This window comes from Sylvia atricapilla, chromosome 26, assembly GCF_009819655.1.
Source record: "Sylvia atricapilla isolate bSylAtr1 chromosome 26, bSylAtr1.pri, whole genome shotgun sequence".
NCBI lineage: Eukaryota > Metazoa > Chordata > Aves > Passeriformes > Sylviidae > Sylvia > Sylvia atricapilla.
In genome coordinates, this window is record NC_089165.1 from 3,909,931 (window position 1) to 3,928,549 (window position 18,619).

General features: G+C 52.4%; 1 protein-coding gene across 1 annotated transcript in view; it reads right to left on the reverse strand.

Moving 5' to 3' along the window:
- Positions 1–17,076, reverse strand: part of UBA52 (ubiquitin A-52 residue ribosomal protein fusion product 1) — a 196,724-nt gene extending 179,648 nt beyond the window's left edge. Inside the window, exon 1 of the mRNA XM_066336245.1 lies at positions 17,065–17,076. The gene's annotated coding sequence lies outside the window, so the exon portion shown is untranslated. The remainder of the gene's footprint in view (positions 1–17,064) is intronic.
- Positions 17,077–18,619: the final 1,543 nt, after the last annotated feature.

Here is an 18,619-nt window from a genome sequence, read left to right on the forward strand (position 1 = left end):
CAGTGTCACAGGGCAGGGCTGGGCGGGTTATTGGGGTGGAATTCCTCCCTGGGAGGGTGAAGAGGGGTTGGGATGGAATTCCCAGAGCAGCTCTGGCTGCCCCTGGATCCCTGGATGTGTCCAGGGCCAACTTGGAGCCACCTGGGACAGTGGAAACTGTCCTTGCTCATCACTGAGGTGGAACTGGATGAACTTTAAGGTCCCTTCCAACCCAAATCCACCTGAGACTGCACGAAGCAACCCTTGATTTTGTCTGGGGCGTAACAAAACCCAACCCTCAGGGGAGAGAACCTGCACAAACTTTGCTCCTGGTCCCTTCCCGTGAGCAGCACGAGGCTCTGGTGGATAAATCCCCCCGCTCAGAGCCCTCGGTGCAGCTCTGACCCTGCCCCGGGTCTGTTGTTTCATGTGCTGCAGCCTGGGTGTTTGGTAGGGGCTGAGCAAAGCTCAGATCTGGTTTCAGCTGAAGCAGGAACCTCGGTGTAAGCAGAGTCCACACCAGATGGCCTCAGCTGGGTCGACGGCCAAGAGGATGAGGAAAAGCTGCGTAAAATCCGTCCTGGAGACGTGGCCCGAGAGTCTCCACGAGGGAGACAGGGAACATCAGGGCTTGAACTGCTGAAAATCAGCCTGGGCTGACTTTTTTTAGGGGGTGAAATCCCCCTGGGGGGGTTTGTGCTCGGAGCTTTGCCGTGATTTCAGCTCTGGTGTGGGAGGAGAGCAGAGAGCGCAGAGCCCGGGCTGCAGCGGGCACAGAGGAAATCCCGTGTGCTGGGCTGCCTCCAATCCCACCCCTGTGAACCAGGAGCAGGGAAACAGCCCCGGGGGCTGCGCTGGGATCCCAGAAACTGAAATTTTTGTGTTTTCTGTTCTAAAAGGCGCTGACCCTCGAGCGAGAGCCGCGTTTGACACGAGGCCACGGAACGAAATGGAGTGATGGCACTGGGGTTGTGGGTGCGTGGGTTGAACAGAATTGTCTGATCTCACAGGGTGGAAAACTTAGAATTTAAGGGTTCATATAGTGATATTAGGGTTTAAGGGTTTAAAATGTAAAGGTTTGTTTAGTAATATATACAGGGAAGGATGGAGGATTTAGGGTGTTGTCTAAGTCCTTCTTCACCTTCTTCTTCTTGGTTTTTGGGTGTTTTTTTCTGACTGGGTGAAAGGGTCTGGATTGAGGACCTTTGGGTGATCAATTATTGGGTGAAAAGTATAAATAATACGGGTGTCATCTCGTTATTGGGTAATTAGTGCTTAAATAACCTTGGAAAGAGTTGGAGGCATCCATTTTGCCTCCATTTTCTACCTAGATAGTTGGCTGTAATATAAATATATTATAAATATATTTAATAATAGCTATTTTATTTCTTTTTTTATATATTTTATATAAATATATGTTTATATATTATGTATTGTATTTATATTTAGTAAAGTAAATGTATTATAAATACAAATTGATGCTTTAATAATAAGTTCATTGTGAATTTGGTTATCAATAAGAATGAATAAACACCGAGTCTGTGAGTCCCGTGTGTAAATCCCCGCTCTGAGAGGAAGAAAAGAAGATAAATAAGGAACTCACAGGGCTGGAGGTGACACAGACCCGAGCCCTGGGAGCAGCAGACCCCAGCAGAGGACACTGAGGCTTTTCCTGCCAGCTCAGTGATGCTGCCTGCTTTGGTTTCTATTAACAAATCTCTGCGGTTTCCAGCTCCCGCTGCTCCGAGAGGGGCTGGAGCTGCTCAGCCAAGAGAAATAGGATAAATATTCCCGGGGTCTGGCCGGGGCTCCAGCAAAAACAGAGAGTGCAGCAGAGTAATTTGGATAATTCTCTCAGACACCACCATTATCCAGCCCGGCGCTTCCTGAGGAGGTTCAGCCGCAGGGAGCTGGACCACAGAGGGTTGGACACGGCCTCTGCCACACCAAAAAGGCTTGGCCTGGCACTGGCACAGCCACGTGTGCCCGGGCTGTGTCCTGGAGCCAGCTGTGGTGGGGCTGGGGGTGCCAAATCCCCGCTGCCAGGTCTAGGTTGGGTCTCTTCACCTGACATTCAGGTGCTTAAGAGGTTTTTGCCTCTGAAAACCCCGAACCAGGTCACAAGAAAGAAGCGGAGTCTTCAAGGTCTTGTTTTGTTGGTTTCTCATGTCGTTTAGTATTTTATATCTCACCATGTTCTTGGTGCCTGGCCGAGATGGGAACAGCAGCTGGGACATGGGACGACTCCAATTGCAGCCTCTTTATACAGAAAATGACATATAAATCACCTCTTTACAGTTCTGTTCCTGTTGTTTCAAGTTTGTTTGCTTTTCGTTGTTTGCATTTTGTTTTTACGTAGCTTCAAGTAAACTATGTATGTTTTTAGACAATTATCTTTATTTGCATATTTCTCCTCTCTAGGAGGAGAAAGATGATTGATGTTCACCAACGAGGTCGAAGAGGTGGCTGCCTGTGTAGCCAACCTTGGCCTGTCTGTAAAATTGTATATTTTTTGGAGTCAGAAAAACAAAGTAGAAGTTTTCTTGCTTGACTTTCTGCTGGCTTGTTTTGTCTTTTCGTGCTTTTAACAGCAGCTGCACGAATGTCCCTCTGACACGTTTCCATACCTCTCACCTGTACCAAGGGGGTCACCTCTGCTCTGACCCAACCCCCGTAAACTCCTTTGTGTCACTGTCACCAAGAGATGGAGGCCAGGGGACAAGAAGGAAGAACTCAGGGCACCACCCGAAATCCTCCGTCTTGTCCCCCGTGTACCTGTATCCTAAAAACTCAAAACGACAATTTTTCATCCTGAAGCTAAACGAATTTTTCACACCTTTGTGCTTTGTGGTTCTTCTCTCGATGTTGGAAGTTGGGCTGAAGTCAAAGGCAGTGGCCTCCTGGGCTTTGTGCCAGGGTCTACAACCCCCTGGATGGACCCCAGACCGCCCTGGACAGACCCCAGACCCCTCTGGACAGACCCCAGACCCCCCTGGATGGACCCCAGACCCCTCTGGACAGACCCCAGACTCCCCTGGAGAGACCCCAGACTCCCCTGGACAGACCCCAGACCCCCCTGGATGGACCCCAGACCCCCCTGGACAGACCCCAGACCCCCCTGGATGGACCCCAGACCACCCTGGACAGACCCCAGACCCCCCTGGATGGACCCCAGACCCCCCTGGACAGACCCCAGACTCCCCTGGATGGACCCCAGACCCCCCTGGACAGACCCCAGACCCCCTGGTCAGACCCCAGACCCCTGGACAGACCCCAGACCCTCTGGACAGACCCCAGACCGCCCTGGACGGACCCCAGACCCCCCTGGATGGACCCCAGACCCCCCTGGACAGACCCCAGACCCCTGGACAGACCCCAGACCCTCTGGACAGACCCCAGCCCCTCTTGCTCGAGTCCCAAACCTCTCTGCCGAGCTCTGTGGCCTCCCAGAGGAATGCCAAATCCCCACTCCCAGGGACACTGGGAATTCCCAGGGGGCTGCTGGAGGTTTTAGGTGCATTCCCCTGGCCAGTGCAGGCAGAGAAGATTCTGCTGCTGGAGCCTCTGTCTGTGCTGAGTGAGGATGTTGCTGTGCTTTGTCCAAACAGGGATTTTTTTTTTTTTTTTTGCAGAGGAAGGGAAGGAAAATCCAAGTAAAACCCAAGCTAAATCCATCCCTAATGACGAATCCTCGGAGGAAGCCAAGAATTGCTCCAGGAGCTGCTCTGAGATTTGGGGAGCATCTCCCAGCTCAGGGAGGAGTTGTGGCATCTCCAGGCTGGATAAATCCTGACCTGTGGGTTCCCTCCACCTGCCCAGGGCTTTGTTTTTGCCCCTCTGTCTTGATTTAGGACAAATTCAGGAGGAAACCTCCGAATGGGGACATCTTCATACCCCAAGGGCACTTGGACTCCCTGCCTGGACACCTTGGCACTTCCTGACATCCCAGGTGGGGGCCAAAAGGGCCCAAACCACCACCCAGGTGAGTGATGGGCAGATTTTAGATCTATCTCCACGGGGATTAAACCCTCTGACACTCCAGAGGGCCAGCAGGAGAGCTCTGCCCGAGGCAGGGCACGAGGATGAGAGGAAGTTTCGCTGGTGCTGCCTTGCCAGGAATAATTGGGATCATCCCGCTCCAGCTCCCCTCTGCTGGAGCCTCTCCAGGAATGCCCAGACCTGTTCCTCCCCTTGTGCCCCAGGGAGCACCAGACGCCCGTCACCAGCCTCCTGCACCGATTTCACGGGGAAAAAGCCAACCTGGGACAGCGAGTTCCAGTTCCCGTGGAGAGGAGGAGTCACCGGGAGCATCTCGGTGCTCACCTGGACCTCACACAAGGGCTGTGTCCTCAAGGTGACGACTTTCACACCTCCAGCCCATCCCAACCATCCTCTCCCCGTGTCTCTACCCTGTGTGAGTTTGGTTTTCTCTGCCAGGGCAGAGTTTCTTTTAGATTTTTGCAGGTTTTCCAGCTTCAGGGGCAGCAAATCCGTGTCGCAGCTGCACGGAGAGGGTTCCGACTGTGGGGTCAGGGAGCTGCTGCACGGTAGCTCCAGAGGAGGGATCTGGGGATTAAATTTCCAGGAACTGCTGGGGCCCGACTTCAGTTTTGAGGCACCCTATTAAAAATAAACACAGAGCTATAGGATGATTTTTATCGGCCCTGGCTGATCCTTGGGATGGAAAGAGCGCTCTGGGTTGGAGTCACTCTGGATTCCCAATCTCGGGGGGATTTGGGAAGCTGAAAGTTCGAGCCAAGGCCTCTGTGAAATTCTGGCTGCTCAGAGATTTTCCCACATTTCCATCAGACCTACGGCTCATTCAACTGGGTTGGGTTTTTTTTCCCAGAGGTTTTGAGGGTTGAAAAGCTCATTGTGCCTGTCTGGTGATTCCTGGTGTCTGAGGGAGTTAGACACCGTGTCCCTGCAGGGTTAAGGACTGGGGAAAAGGGATTTTTGTTTTTTTTCTGTCCCAGTTTAAGAGGTGCAGGAGCCAGCAGAAAGGCAGAGCTGGGAGGATGGACACCTGCCTCGGGATGCTTTTTTTCACCAAGGTTTTTCCATCTGTGCAGCCAGAGCCACCAGCAGCTCCCAGGGAATTAAAATCCCTGTCCTGCCAAGGATTTTCTTCCCGGCAGTGGGAACAGCGGGGTTATCGCACCGGGGTGGCTCCTCTCTGAGATGGAAATTTCTCCCGTGGCCAGAGGCAGGGATCTTGGCTGACATCCCCACTCCCTGTCACTGCGCCTCGCCACCTTCCAGGGCTCACTTTGTTCACAAAGAGCCTCAGATAAGCTCTTGGCAGGGGTGGGTGCTCCGTTCTGCAGAGGCACGAGCAGGGCTCAGGGGGTTTAGTTTTTAACCTCTTGTGGCCCTCTGGAGCTGCAGCTGAGACTCAGAGCTTCACTGCCAGGGTGGGATCAAGGAGGGCACAGAGTCGTGGAATAACCCAAACTGGGAAGGACTCACAGGGATCACAGATCCAAGCCCTGCACAGACACCCCAGCAATCCCACCCTGTCACCCAGAGCACTGTCCCGGAGCTCTGGCAGGGTTGGGAATGGGCCTGTTCCTTGGGGAAGCTGTTCAGTGCCCCAGCACCCGCTGGGGGAAGAAGCTGAGATCCCACCTGACCCTCCCAGGCACTGCTCCACCATTCCCTGGGTCCTGTCCCTGCTCCCAGTGAGCAGAGATGGGAGCTGCCTCTCCATTTCCCACCATGGGGAACTCATGGATTTCAGTGAGGTCTCCCCTCAGTGTCCTCTTCTCCAGGATCACTTGGACCAAGTGTTTCCCCAGGACCAAATTCCTTTATGAAAATTCCGAAACGACTTTTCAGAAGGGAAAAAAAAAAATATTAAAAAAAATGAAAATACCATTCTGAAAATGCCCTTTAACCCCAAACTCTCCCAACGAAGCTGTCAGCGATTTAAGGGGAGCCAGGCTGACAACACCTCATGGCATTTCTGCCCTCCCCTGACCCTGGAGCCCTGCAGCATTCCCTGATTCCCGGGAAAAGGGCTGCCTGGCAGCTCTGCAGCCTCTCCTGCTGCTGAACCTCCTTTCTCCTCCTCACTGGGGCTGGTTACACAACCCAGCAGCAGCCAGAGGCGCCGGGGCCCCGCCGAGTGCCGAGGGAGGAACGTGGCATGGCACAAACTCTGGTGGTTGGCACCAAAACCTCCTGCATGCCAAAGGGTCAGGATGGATGGAGCTCCTGGCAGGGCTCGTGCCGGGGCTGTCGGAGCCCTGGGCATTGGGAATTCCAGGTTTTCTCGGCTGGTTCTCCAAGGAAACGCTGCAGTTGAGCTGAGGCGTTGGAAAAGGGCTTCCAAAACTGAGTGATGGAGCTGGAGTGGGCTTTGGGTGGAAGTGTGGGATGTCATGTGGTGGAAAATTTGGAGTTTAGGGAATATAGAATATTCCTTTAGAATATTTTAATATATATATACATATATATAACATTATATTATAGTATATTATATATATCATATCATATCATATCATACCATATCATATTATATCATATATATTATATTATATTATATTATATTATATTATATTATATTATATTATATTATATTATATTATATTATATATAGAATTAGCATTCTAAAGAATCTATTAATTCCATAGAATGTATATATAATATTATATATTATGTATGAAGCCTTGAAGTTCGGAAGTTCTGAAAACTGCACTTCTGAGGAGAGGAACGAGCAGGGCACAGCTCAGGCGCGCTGCCACCTCCCAGATTTCTCTCTGCAGCCCTTTGGAGGAGATTTCTGCCGTGAGGGAGTCCCCAGCAGGTTCCCCCGCAGGTGCCCGGCTCCATGGGTGACACAGAGCAGGTTTTGTGTCCCGCCTGTCCCGGACTTGCCTGGGGTGACATCCCGGGATGTCACAGCAGCCTCAGAGTGACACTGTTGTGTTTGTCGCTCCTGTTGGCGCTCCTCTCCTGCTCTGTCCCATCACAAAGGTGCCCGAGGGGTGTTTGGTTTCCGTCTCCTTCCAAAGCCGCGGGGTTTTTCTGCCCGTGGATCCCTCCCTGGAGTCACCCGGGGACACCGACTGCTGTCACACCTCCCGTCCAGGTGACGGGAAACAAAAGGAGCCCAGATATTTAAAAGCAGGAAGGCGGATTCTGTAAACTGTCTAAAAAATGTATCCTCCGGAGATGAGCTTTGGCTCCCAGCCCGAGGGAACGATCCGTGCTGGGGAAAGGGACAGGGAGGGATGAGCTGGAGGAGTGGGAGAATCCTCCCGGCCGTGTCCCCGTGCCTGGGACACCCCAAAGTGACAAACCTGCTGCCTCTGAGCTGGCATGAGATGATTTTAATTCTTGCAGGGATTCAGGGAGTGCTGAGTGAGGGAATGACATTCACAAGGAAGGATTCCCTGCTGCTGACACCAAAATCCCAAAATGTCTGGGGAGTGCAGGGTTTTGGGGGCAGGAGTGCTGGAATCCCTGAATCCCAGAATCCCGGAATCCCGGAATCCCAGAATCCCAAAATCCCAGAATCCCGGAATCCCGGAATCCCAGAATCCCAGAATCCCAGAATCCCAGAATCCCAGAATCCCGGAATCCCAGAATCCCAGAATCCCAGGACAGTTTGAGTTGGAAAGGGACCTTAAAGCTCCTCTCATCCCAAAAGGCACAGGGGACACCTTCCACCATCCCGGATTGTTCCATCCATCCTGGATCCTTTGGACACTTCCAGGGATGGGGCAGCCGCAGCTTCCACGGACCCCCTGTCCCCTCACACCCTCAATTTTCCTCTTTGCCTCTCCTCAACCTTTTCCCCAAGCTCTGATTGTCACCTCTGCTTCCCCACTGCTTCTCCTGGCCCAGAATTCCAGGTGGGATGAGCTGTCCTAAATTTATTTCCAAATTGTTGTTGCCCTTCAGGCACAACCAGCAAAACCCCAAACCTTGGAGGGGCTCATCCTGCTCCTGCTCTGAGCCATCCTCACACCACCCCGAATGTCTGGGGGGGATTTAATTACACCTCACCAAATCCCTGTTTTCCCACCAGCCATCCCCGCTGGATCTGCTCCTGTGGGACCCTGGGCTCTCCCGGGGCAAGGATGACTCTGGGGAGGCAGCAGAGAAAGATTTGGGGATGTCTTCCCTTCAAACACAAATTGTGTGACTTCTTCATGAGATTTTAGGGAGTTTTTATGAGAGCACGGAGTGACAGGACACAGGGAAAAGCTTCCCAGTGCCAGAGGACTGGGCTGGGAGGGATATTGGAATTCCTGCCTGGGAGGAGGAATGGGATGGGATGGGATTTTTTTTTTTTTTTTTTTCTTTTTTTTTTTAGTTCCTGGCCTCATTTCACCGTCTGAATTTTGGAAAAGGTCAATTGACTTTTGTTTTTGTTTTGTTTTTCTCCCCCTTAAAATTGCGGAGAAGCTGCTTTCCCAAATGATTTTTTTTTTTTTTTAACCGAGCCTTGAAAAAAACAGAGGAAGAAAATGTAAATATTTTCCTCCCAGTTCTTTTGTGGTTTTCTGGTTTTTTAGGTTGGTTTTTTTTTTTATTTTTTTCCCTTGCTGCTGTCTTCAGCTGCCCTGCCCTTACTCGAAAACCTGGCTCTTATTTAAAAGCTCAGAGGGGGAATTGTTTAGAAAAATCAACCTGATACTTACAGCTTTCTCCTTTGATTTCTCGGGAGGAAAGCCGAGCCGAGCTGCTACACGGGGAAAGAGGAAAAAATTGAGGATGCTCCGGTGTCTCTCCACCGATTTTTCAACCTGCCCTTTCCCCAACGCCTCCAGACGCTGCGACGCCCTCACCAAAAGGTGAGTTTTGACCCTGCCCAAAGCCTGATCCCGCACCGACACGCCTGCCTTCGGGAAGACAGGAACAATCACAACATTCCCACATGTCCAAACCCATTCATTACCGATTCAAAGGTGCGGTGCATCCATGCCATCCCCTTGGCAGCGGCCGTAAACACGGCAGCGTTCCCAAAATCCCCATCCCAGCCACTCATCCGCAGGGAATCCTCAGCCGGGTGGGGTTTGATTTTCCTCTTTATTTTCTGTTTTCTCCCCTTGAACGTGTCAAGTTTGATTTTTTATTTTTTTTTTTTTTTTTTTTTTTCTCACCCGAGTTTTCTGGGAGCTTCCCGAGGTTTTTCTTGGCACGTGGCTGGAGGAGCACGGGCGCCCAGAAGCCAAAGCGAAGCGATTCTTTATGTAAACCCCGGCGCTTGATTGTAATGACGCTGCTCTAATTGCTGCTAAGCAAATAAACAGTGAAGGGCAGCAGCATCCCCCGGGGCACGAAGGGATTATGCAACCTCTGTGAAACCCCCGGTGGATGGGACAAAATTCCTGAGAAAATGGGGAATTTTAGCCCTGGAGGATGGGCCAAAATTCCTGAGAAAATGGTGATTTTTATCCCTGGAGGATGGGACAAAATTCCTGAGAAAATGGTGGGTTTTAGCCCCAGAGGATGGGACAAAATTCCTGAGAAAATGGGGAATTTTAGCCCTGGAGGATGGGACAAAATTCCTGAGAAAATGGTGGGTTTTAGCCCCAGAGGATGTGACAAAACTCCTGAGAAAATGGTGAATTTTAGCCCCAGAGAATGGGACAAAACTCTTGAGAAAATGGTGATTTTTACCCCTGGAGGATGGGACAAAATTCCTGAGAAAATGGTGGGTTTTACCCCTGGAGGATGGGACAAAATTCCTGAGAAAACGGTGAATTTTAGACTGTCCTGCCCTGGGGCACGGGAGCAGCCCAGGGAGAAAGGGATTGGGATCTCTATCATATTCTACATAGCCAGGATAGCTTCACATTAGGAAAAAAGAAAAAAACATTTATTTTTGCTCCCTTTTTGAGGTGTTTGGATCTGCTGGAGGCATCTCCGAGCGAGTTTTATGGAATACCACAGAACGATGGAGTGGTTTGGGTCAGAAGGGACATCAAAGTGCCACCTCTACCATGGCCAGGGACAACTTCCACAATTCCTAGGTTACTCCAGCCTGGCTTTGGACACTCCCAAGGATCCTGAGCTCCCTGGATGGGACACGGGAAAGGTTCAGGCCTCTCCTCTGTGCCCAGGAACAGCCCAGCCTGGAGGCCACCTGAGCTCCACTTAGGAGATCCACAGCTTATTTCTCGTGAAGAAATAATTCGTAATAAATCGCTTCATTATGTACTTATTCAGCGTGTTTTAATTAAGCCGCCTAATCCCCGGCATTACGTCGGCTCGTGTGCTTCATCCCTGCTTTTATTGGGCTGCTTTAAATTTGGGCAGCACCCAGAAAATCCAGATTTTGGGAGTGACTGGAACTCCCTCTGATCCAGAGGCAGCCTCGTTCCTTCTTGATGCAATCCACCAAATCCAGGGGGGGAATTTTGGGGTGTGGGCACAGGAGACCTGGAGGGACAGAGGTCTGGGTGTCCCCACTGTCCCCAGGCTGGGATTTGCAGGGAGGGATTTGTGGAGGGAATGGGAAAGGCTCCATCCTCCTCCTCCTCCTCACTTTTTGCTGGTTTCCAGCTCGTTTTACGTTTAATTCCCATTTTCTCTCCATCCATCCCAATTTTCCCCTTATTTTTCCTGACTGCTCCTCAGCCCTCCCTGATTTTTTCCCGCCCCTCCCGAGGCTCAGTCCCAATTCTCCCGCTGCTCTTTTCTCCCTCGAACGAGCCCGTACCTGTCCCAGCCAACAATCCTTCCTGCACACCTGCCCTCGCTGGCACGGGGAGCTGCCAGCCCTGCCCGTGCCATGGCCCCAGCTGGCAAACAGCTGGGAACACCTGGGAAACATCTGGAAACATCCGGGAACATCTGGGGCAGTCTCCCTGTCCCCAGCTCTCCGAGCTCCCTCCACCTCCACTCGCCCCCCAGCTTTAGGACATTCCAACTCAACTGTTTGGTTGGGAAAAAAAATCAGGATTTTTGTTTTTCTCCCCCTCTCCTGGCTCCTTGCAGCAAATCCTAATTAAAAGCCAGTGAGTTGTGGGGAGTGGAATTCGTTTCGTTGGGAGGTTTTTTTTTTGTTGATTTTTTTTTTCTCTCTCTCTTTTTGCTCGCACCAGGCTCCTGCTCTGCTTTATTTCACGCGTCTCGGCTGGAATAAAATCAGGCTCGCGGTGCTGGAAAAGCTTCTGCCGCTTCCCCAGAGCGCTGCGGGGGCTCTGACTCCCTGTTTCACCCTCCCAAAACCCCTGCCGTGGTCCCAAAGGGGTTTTTTGGGGGGTTTTATATTTTTTCATACTGGAGAGGTTGGATCCTGCAGCTCCGGAGGCAGGAGGAATTCTCACGTTTGAAGATCGGCGTAGCTCCGGAGCCAGGAGGAGGTTTGATGCCAGGGAAAAAAATAAAAATAAGAAAAAAAAAAAAAGAAAAAAAACTCCACAAAACATCACCGTGGAGCAAAAAAAAAAAAAAAATCTCCCTCCATCCTTGTCCCCACCGGCTTTTCCTCGCTGCCGACGCTCCCTGCTCCTCTCCAGGCTTTTTTCCCCCCCTTTTTTTTTTGCGCTTTATTCCCGTCTCCAAAGTGACAGCGGTGAGCGGATTAATTAAGCCGCCTGTCAGCCCTTGGCAGGCGGCAGCTCTGCCACGCCAGCGCTAATTAATCCCAACAAAACCTACCTTTATCTCCCAAGGCTGCCGCGGGCTGGGATAAGGCAGGAGGCCACCGCCAGCTGAGTTCACGGTGCCCGAGAACCTGGCACCCAACTCCGGAGCGGCCGCAGAGGGTTTGGGAATGTGGAGCCCACGCCCTGGAAGGTTTGGGAAAAGGAAAAAAGGGTTGGAGGGAGCTCCTGCCCCATCAGATTTTGGGGAGGGGATGGCAGGTCTCAGGTAGATTTGGTGCTGAGTGTTCCTCCACAACAGTGTGGGTGGATTGTGGAGGTGAAAGTGGAAATTCCCCTGGTTTATGGTTTTATTTTAAAGGAATTTTCTGTGATCTCAGCAGCAAATCGCTCAGCTGAGCATCCCATTCACGGCAGGGTGAAACCTGCTGCCTGTTGATGCTCCGAACACCCGGAAAGCCACACTGAAACCAGAAAAGGACCTAAAAAAACCCCATCCTCAGAGAGGTGATGTGCTGCTGGCAGCGTGGCGCTGCCGAGTGACCCTGAATTTCGCTGCCCTGTGATGCCTCTCCCCGGGCTGCAGGAGGGAGCTGCTCCCCTCATCTGCCCGGCCTGAGGGAGGCTGATAAGAGCATTATCTGGAGGCACGAGCTGTTGGAGAGCTAAAATCCTTCCCTCGCTCCCTAAAGAAGGGGAAAGGCCAGGCCAGGCCAGGTATCGCACAAATCCATCCACACATGGATTTTTTTATTTTTATTTTACCTGGATGAGGATCGTTCCCAGCACAATCCCCACCCAACGGTGGTCCTGTTCCTCTCCAGGGTTTGATTTTCCAGCTGCATAATTTGAGGAACTTTAATTGCCCCGTGATGAAGTGACTTTTGATTTCCCCTCTCATCAAACGTAATCTCATTTGTTCCTTCTCCTTTTCCTTTTATTTTTCTTCCCCCCCCCCCCCCCCCCCGCCCTCCTCTCCTGGAAATTGAATTAACATTCCATCTAATTACTCAGCCACTTCTCTAATTGCTGAAGGGGCTGTGGTTGTTGTGCTCATTTAATTAATTGAGACCCCGCGATGTTTAATGAGGAAGAGGATTTATTGGCTGGGGAGTTGGTGTGCAGGGTTGGAGAGGGAGGTGGATGCCAGCCCAGCGGGATGGAAAAGGCTGGATCTTAAATCCCCCCCTTTTTTATTATTATTTTTGAGGTATAAATATGAGAAAAAAAAAAAAAAACCCACATATTTTCCGTGCTCAGTTGCCTTTTCTGAGTGGATCGTTTTTAATGCAAATTGTGTGGATTAAAACGCCAGATTATTTAATTAAAATGTCATGTCCAGAGGGTGAATGAGGAGGGTAAATCCCCTCCAAAGGTGACCCTGGGGATGGTCACCTGTCCCTGCTGCAGCACCAGTGCTCCCAGTGCTCTCAGTGTGCTGCACCAGTGCTGCCCCAGTGCTACCCGAGCTCTCCCAGTGCCCCCAGTGCTCCCAGTGCTGCCCCAGCTCTCCCAGTGCTGTACCAGTGCTCCCAGTGCTCCCAGTGCTCCCAGTGCTGCCCCAGTGCTCCCAGTGCTCCCCCAGTGCTGCCCCAGTGCTGCCCCAGTGCTCCCAGTGTGCTGCACCAGGGCTCCCAGTCTGCAGCACCAGTGCCTCCAGTGCTGCCCCAGCTCTCCCAGTGCTGTACCAGTGCTCCCAGTGCTCCCAGTGCTCCCAGTGCTGCCAGTGCCCCCAGTGCTCCCAGTGCTCCCAGTGCTGCCCCAGTGCTCCCAGTGCTGCCCCAGTGCCCCCAGTGCTCCCAGTGCTCCCAGTGCTGCCCCAGTGCTCCCAGTGTGCTGCACCAGGGCTCCCAGTCTGCAGCACCAGTGCCTCCAGTGCTGCCCCAGCTCTCCCAGTGCTGCCCCAGTGCCCCCAGTGCTTCCCAGTGTGCTGCCCCAGTGCTTCCCAGTGTGCTGCCCCAGCTCTCCCAGTGCTCCCAGTGCTCCCAGTGCTGCCCCAGCGCTGCCCCAGCGCTCCGTGCCCATCCCCGCAGTCCCGGGGCAGTTTGTGTCCCCTGTCGCAGCCCGGGGCGGGTTTGGCCGTGCCGGGCTCCGGGCCCGGGGGGAGGCAGCGCCGGGAACAGCGGCGCATTGAGCAGGGAGATAACAGCTCCCGCTGCTCCTGGCCCGGGGGCAGGTGGCTTTGGCTCCGCTCCTGTGGGGGATTTCAGGAGATCCATTGTGTTCTGCCTTTGTGTCGACTGGCGGCAGCCCATCCCTGTGCGCGGTCCGAAGGAGGGTCCGCTGAGGTTGGGTGATGATGTCTTCCTGTGAGGAAGAAGCTTTTCGCAGCGAGGCCCTGGCACAGAGTGCCCAGAGCAGCTCTGGAAATGTCCAAGGCCAGGTTGGATGGGGCTTCCAGCAACCTGGGACAGAGGAAGATGTCCCTGAATTCCTCTCTCCTGATGCTCCAGGCGCTTCTCTCCAACTCCTTCCCACCCCTCTGGTGTAAAACCTGCCCCTGTGCAAGGCTCTGCTCTGATGCTTCCACATGTTGCCACAATCTCCAAAACTTCCCTCTCAGCCCCAGCCAGCCAAACGAGCCAAATGTTTTTATCTGCAGCCCCTGCCAGGCATCTGGAAGTTCCAGGCATTCCCATTTCCGTGGCAGAGGTTGTTTTGTAATTTTTTTTTTTTTATAAAAGCTTTGAAGTGAAGCCCCAGCAGCTCTCCCAGCACTGGCAGCCGTCGGAAGCCGGACTGTGCCGGCAGCTCCAGCTGCAAACCTTCAGCTGGAGTCACAGGATGGCTCCAGAATGTGGGATGGCCCCGCTCTGAGGGCAGATTTTGGAAGGATTTTACCTGTCTGGGGTGTGATGGAGAGGGAGGAGTGAGCAGAGCTCCTGGGGCTGAGCCCCTGGGGTGGGTGAGTCCTCGAGTCCTGCTCTGCCAGGAGGAATGACATCAATTCCCCAGGATATCACCTAAAGTCCTTCTCCCCTGGGTGTTCCTGTGGGTCACAGATCCATCCTGTCCCCTGATCCATCGTGTCCCTCCCATTTGTCCCTCTGTGGCTGCAGCACGGGGCTGGAGCTGGAAGAGCAGATCCCTGAGGGTTCAGGGATAGCAGAACGAGGATTATTCCTGGTGAGAACCTTCCAAAAGGAGGAGCTGGGACATTCCTTGTGGAATCCAGAGGGCTCAGATGACCCTCGGAGCATCCCCGCTCCGCCGGGATGGGCAGTGCGAGGAGTTTGGGAATCTCTGGGTCCTGGGGGTCAGCAGTTATTTTGGAAAAGATCTCGGCAAGGCGAGGCTCTGCCCTGGATCCCACAGATCCCACTCCTTGGGCATTTATCCCTTCCCCAGCCAGACGCCGCTCCAAGAACAAGGATCCCTCGCCTCGGGGAGAACGGAGGCGATTTGGCTGCTGAAATGCGGTGTAAAATGTCCTTGGATCTGCTGCTGATGGGGAACATCTGGAGCGTGACCTTAAGGCCCGAGGAGGTGTGAAAGGACCCTGCGGAGATATCCCGGCGGCAGGCAGGAGCCTGTGACAAAATCCCCGGGATTTTGGGGCTTCGGAAGCTCCGAAGGTGGAAGCGGGAGAAATGCAGGTGTGTGGGAGCACCGGTTGTGTGACAGCATTTCTGTTCTCTCAGCCGCCAGCGGCTCTGGTCCCCCCAAAATCTCTGTGTCCCCATCCCTTCCAAACATCCCACCGGGATGAGGGCACAGGACACGCGGTTCTGGAAATCCCATCTGTTCCTCCGCCTCGACTTTGCTTTTGGGGGCTCAGTTCATTGGAGCTTGAACTTGGAATCTGTTCATAAATCCAGCGTGTGGCTCCGAGGAAAAGAGATGGATGTGGGGAAAAAAGGCAGAGTTTACCTCGCTCCTGCATCCCAGAGCGTGGCCAGGGCTCGGCCCAGGCAGGAGGAAAAGGGAATTAAAAAAAAAAAAAAAAAAAAAAAAAAAGAAGAAAAATTAGGATGAGATTTCCTCTGCCTCAGCTCGTAACTCACGGTGACAGAGGAGGGGTCTCCGGGCACAGACCCCCGGGGCAGGAACCACTTTCAATTAGGAATTTTTTATTATTATTTTTTTTTCTTGGCAGGTTCCCAATTTCGTGTCAACCTCTTCTTTTAGCTGGGTCAGCCTCATAAGTGTAATTGAGTCCCCGCTGAGCGGCGAGGCGGGAGGGTTGTCTTTGCTGGGAGGAAGGTGGAGGACTCTTTTCCCCGCACAGGAGAATTTCCCATCCAGCTCAGAAAGCTGCCTCCGAGATGAATTTTTCCATTATCAAAGGAGGGAAAAAAAAAAAAAAAAAAAAAAAAAAAAAAAAAAAAAAAAAAAAAAAAAAGTTGGTGTATTTTTGTTTTGGAACTGCTGGATTTGGGTTGAAAATAATGTTTTTTTCAAGTTGTACACCAAACAAAAAAATATAGGATTGATCCAAGGTGTCCCTCTCCCACCGTCCCAGCTGTTTTTAGCTGGTGAGGAGGGGCTGAGGCAGCTCAAGGGCAGGGAATGGGACATCCATGGATTTGTGTTGTCCCAGATACCCGTGCCCTGCTCCTGCTCCCGCGGGCTGGGATGTGGCTGAGCTGGGGCAGGGTCTCCCCTCAGCTCCTCTTCAGCATCCACCGAAAAAACCCAAAAATATATATTTAAAGCCTTTTTTTTTTTTTTTTTATGGCCGGCAGAGCCGGGCCGGAGCCTCCCGATCCCCCGGGGATTTCAAGGAGAAAGTCGTTATTGAGCTGATTTTTGTTGACGCTCTGTGTTAAGAGTTGCCATGGCTCTCGCTCGGCACACCTCTCCTGGCTGGAAAATCGGGGTTTGGAATGGGGAAAGAGCGAGGCTGAGCTGCTGCCGTCACCTGCCAGGGCCAGGCGGGGACACGGGGACAGCGCGGGGACACGGGGACAGCGTGGGGACACACGGCAGCACCCCGACCACCGCTGTCTCATGCCCTCATGCCTCTCTCTTAGCTTTTTTTTCCTTTTTGTTTTTGGCATTTCAGACCATTTTTTGCCACAATCCCCAAGTTTATATATATATATATATATATATACATAAATAAATAAATATAAAATATATATATAATTTTTTAATTTTTTTATTTATTTTTTTTAATTCTCCAGCTTTTCCCAGACAGGGCTCCGGGTCTCCCGAGCGTGCTGCAGTTTCACGGCCCATTAGGATGAGGGAATCACATCCCCATTCCCCAAAGCCAGGGCAGTGCTGAGCAGAGGGAAGCGAACCATGAGCAGCCTCAGGCCGGGCCGCAGCTTCCAGCGAGGGTGGGATTGTTCGGGATGCAGCATTCCTGGAAGATGTTGGGATCTCTCCTTGCTGGGCTCAGGGGGGTTTTGCTGCTCTCTGGGGGATTTTTCTCCTCGCACAGCCCCAAAACCCCCCTCAGCCCCTGGCACCGCTCACCCCCCTCCCAGCTCCTGAATGAATTCTGCAGACTCCACAGCCGGATTTGATGAAAAACATCCCACAAAAAGGCCAATGAACAAGTCACCGAGCAACACCGCGGCCTCGTCTAATGATATTTTCTTTGTGGTTTTGGTTTGGAATCTCTTCCTCTGAGCTGAAGGAAGCCGCCTGCCTCTTGGAGTGCAACGATTTGACTTTATCCCTTGGTTTTCTCTCGCTCCTAAACGCTCAGGTCCGACCCTGGGGACTCAACAGGAGTTTGAAATCGGCACAGAAAGATCTTGACCCCTTTTCTCTCCTTGCCTCTCCTTCCTGCCCGGTCTTGCACCATCCTTGTTTGTGCCGCCGCTGAATGCGCCCGCACCCCGAATTCCTTGGGGTTTCACAAAACCCAGCTCGGCCCAGGTGTGGCTTTTGGCCTCAAGGATTTGTCCCCACGTCCAGCTGGGACATGACATCCGCGTCCAGCAGCACTTTGAGCAGGTGTCACCTCATCCTTTGGGAAAAGTCTTTTATCCAAAGGGATATTTAGGAGCCACCCCAGGCGTGCTCCTGCCCTGGACCATTCCAGCTCCCTCCAGTATGGTTGTATTTTATCTGTGGAGCTCTGGAAGGATTTTTGTTCCGTCATTCTGGAATTTTTATGACTCCTTTGTGTGTATATAATGCGATTGCCCTGGAACAGAGGGAAATTAATCATCGTTCCTTTGTTAGTTTTCAGGAATTTTTAATGCCTATGTTTTCGTTCATCTGTCATGTCCAAATGTGGGGTCCACGGGCTATTTGACATTTCAAATGACTTAATTGCTTAGATTTTTTTCCCCCCCCGGGTGTTTATGGACACTTGTTCCTCGTGGGTTTGGTGTGTGACATTCCTTACCACGGGTTTTCCGCCCGGCTCCAATTTCTGACTCCATCCCAGTGGTTCCCAACGTCCCCTCTGCATCCTGTGTCCATCCCTCTTCATTTTGGGTCCCACCAGCCAGCGGCGCGTCCCTCCCCGTGCCGGGCCCACAGGAATCCGGGGCTCTTTGGGGCTTTTTCAGGATTCTGCACAAGGAACGTGTCCGAGGTGTCACTGCACCGTGCCCGAGAGCAGAAAACACGAGGAGAGCGAAGGGGAATCTCCAGGATGAGCCTGCAAACATCCAGCCTGGAGACGCTTTAAATCCGGCTGGATCAAGGGTGGCTTCACTGGTCAAGGAGAGGCAGCCAAGGCAAACAGGAGCGGCTCCCAAAGCTCCTGTGCGAGCCAGAGGCTCCCAGTTCCACTCTGGATTTCGGTGCTGGTACCAACCCAGTGAGAGGCAGCAGGGTGAAGTGTGGGGATCGTGGAATATTCCCCAGATCCCACAGGGATCGCCGAACCAGGACAGTCCCAAAAATCCACCCCCGTGCCAACCAGGCAGGCTGACACTGTGAGCAAACACCACGGGGACGGATGGAAGCCGCCTATCACCAGCCTTGTTAATAACACACACGTCATTAGCGAAACGTTAATTAAAACAAAAGATGCAAATTGTACCAGGCTGTGCTGCCTTTGCTGCGGCTCCTTAATGGCTTCGACGCTTCCTTGGGCACGTTCTCTCCTTCTCCACCGAGGCTGCTTTGCATTAAGTTGTTTGTTTTGCAGCTACTGGGGTTTTTGG